We start from the raw sequence: 3059 nt of genomic DNA, 5'->3' as shown, positions 1-3059 counted from the left end.
AAGAGTATAATTTTTTTTAACTTGTCCAATAGAACAATATATGTTTTATGTGACTATCATTTAATGTTTATTTTATTATCATTTTTCACCATCATTTTTGCATGTTAGTTATAAATGGACAATTAGAAGATTATAGAATTAATATTATAAATGTATCCAAAATGAGATAAAAAAATGTATTTATATACCATAAACTTGGACATATTTACATTCTCTAATAATAATATAGTTTTAATTTATTTGTATCTTTTTTTTCCTTTTTATTATAATTATTTAATTATGTGATTTTTTTTCTTATTTTAGTTATTTTACCATATAATATTAAATTTAATTGAATATTTATTAAATAATATTTTTAACATGTAATTTTTTATCATTAATTTTAAATCGAAAAGATATCTTTTCAAATTATAATATAAAATGATATTTCGCATAAATCAAAATTATAATTATTTGATTAATATTTGCAATGCAAGACTTTAAAGTTTAAACGAATATAAACGAACTTTTATAAGTTTTAGTTGCCAACCACAAAATGGACGCCCACCGAGGGGCTCAAACCCTCAACCACAAGGTTAAGAGCCTTACGCTCTACCAACTAAGCTAGACGGGCTTTGTTTTTATGCAATTTCTTATAATAATAATCATTGCTTTAAAAATTGTTTCGATCATCAACCAAAATTTTTTGGTGAACTTCGGTCCAACCGGTTGAACCACTAGTTGAACCGTACAAAAAAAAAAGTGAACCCAATAAATAAAAATGATTATTCGAAAGTAATAAATAATACTTGTGGAATACTAGACCTTTACTTTCTTAATTTTAACCTTCAATCTACTGTCTCTCTCCAAGGATCATCCTGAAGCTAGAGATTCACAGTTTCATACAGTGAAGGTAATATGAAAGCTCAATCTCTATGTATTTGACTTCTCTTTCTTTAACCTATTATTGCTTAAGTTTTGTATCAATCATTTAACCTAAATTAAGAAATGCAGAATGAACTATTTTCTTTAATGTTCAAATGCTAGTTATGAATTCAAAACAATTACGTTGAAAATATCTGATCAGACGAAGGAGGACACAGAGGAAGCCAGATAATCGACTAAACTTGAACAAATATGATCAGATGAAGGAGGGACGCGAAGGAAGACATATAATCGTCTATCCTTGAACAGATTTGATCAGACGAAGTAAAAACATCTGATCTTCTTAATATAGAAACGATCAAAGTCTAAGTCTCCTCACATATCCATTAGAATAATGGGTAACCTTTCTAACCGTAAATTTCTAGTTGTGATTTCCGACCGGACCGGATTTTGACCGGATCGAAAGGTTACCGTATATGAGTTAAAAGTCGAACCGTCTATTCAACTGTTAAGCGGTCGGACCACGTATTTTAAAACTATGATAATAACAACTGATGGTCAAATGTTTAAACGAATAAAAACAAACATATATAAGTTTTAGTTATGATCGAATTGATAACGACCTAGACGATGGATATTGATTTTATGCAATTTACCATAATAATAATAAATGAGTCGTCACATGTTTAAAATATAAAAACAAACATATAAAAGTTAAAGTTGTGGTCGAATCTAAAACCAAAAATACAACATTCACAAGCTTAAACCCTCCTTGTAAATGGGCGGAGCCAGGTGCTCTTATTTTACGACGGTAGGGACGATTGCTTCCATTACTAACCAGAAAGACACCAAATTCTCCTTTAGGAGCTTCAACTGCGGTATAGGTAGAAGGAGCTGGTACGGAAAAACCTTCTGTATAAAGTTCGAAATTGTGAATTGAAGTAGAGTAGACCGATGATCCTGTAGTCATTTGGCCGGCTATTGAAAGAAAAAGCTTGCATCTAACTAAGTTAGACAGTACATTAATTTTATTTAATTTCCATAATAACAACAACTTGGTCGTTTAGTCAAGGTTAAGTTGTGTTCTTCAAATTAAGTTTATAAAATGTATATTTCTATAACTCCGACCTAAGGGCTCCAAGCCTAACAAAGTTAAGTGTCATTTACTTTACTAACTAGATTAGATAAATTAATTATTATTATGTTATTTCCTTCAAGGTTTAGAGTCCTTCGCGCTATCTAGGAGCAAGTTTTTTTTAGAACGCTAGGTTTCGCTCCACCTTTGGAGTGCGACTAGTCCCCGTAGGTTAAGCACATAGTCCATAAACACACTTAATCATTGAAGACCTCGGATAATGATTTTGACTCAAAGAAATGACAAATAGAAGAATTGAATGATGATTCCTATCCAGATCAGAAATACATACAACAATTACCTTCTATAACGCATCCTTAGTTGAGACATTGGCTCCACGGACAACATTAGAGTGTTCATCATCGTCTAGAGCTCCAATTGCACATTCGCTATGTTGAGGAGGCAGTCTGGAGCGTTCCTGAAGAACTAGCTGATAGTTCTTCCTCTGGTGACCAAACTTTGATATTTTCGGCGATCAAATATTGAGAAATGATGATAGTCAAGACCTAAACTCTTCCAAACAAGACTCAATATAACCTAGGTACTCTAGCATGTAGATTAACCATGTATCAAAAAAACTTTCAAACAATTCATCAACTAATTTATAAAACATAAATTAATTAACAAATCAATATGAATTCAACTCAACATCAACATCTATGTACAAAACCGACGTCTTGAATGAACTACAACAACATAGTACTAGAGAGACCCACTTGTAAGAGCTAATAACCAGAAGCAAAGAAGTTGGAATCGAACTCGCTAGAGAGGACCTAAACCTTACTGGAATTACGTTCAACTATTGTACCTTTGATTGCTTTCTCTCTAAGCTTGTTCTCTCTCTAGTGTAATGTAAAACATTGAAAATGAATCTACTGTGCTCAATTTAATTAGATGATATCTATATATACTCCTTAGGAAAACGTATAATTGAGACAAGTTCTAGCTCATTTTGTTTTCTTGAGCTCACTCACCGGGTCACCCCAGACTGAGTTCTAGCTCATTTTGCCTAATACTAAGCCCTATGTGTACGTAACGCGTTCACACTCATTATCCAACT

The 3059-nt window shown here is 32.0% G+C and overlaps 1 non-coding gene across 1 annotated transcript; it reads right to left on the bottom strand.

The window, feature by feature from the left end:
• Positions 1-540: 540 nt before the first annotated feature.
• Positions 541-613, bottom strand: TRNAK-CUU. Its single transcript has one exon. It is a non-coding gene; the product is annotated as a tRNA-Lys (tRNA).
• Positions 614-3059: the final 2446 nt, after the last annotated feature.

The sequence above is a fragment of the Impatiens glandulifera genome, chromosome 2 (genome assembly GCF_907164915.1).
Source record: "Impatiens glandulifera chromosome 2, dImpGla2.1, whole genome shotgun sequence".
Taxonomy (NCBI): domain Eukaryota; kingdom Viridiplantae; phylum Streptophyta; class Magnoliopsida; order Ericales; family Balsaminaceae; genus Impatiens; species Impatiens glandulifera.
The sequence above is the reverse complement of the archived record's forward strand: the minus strand, read 5'-3'. Positions and strand labels throughout refer to the sequence as shown.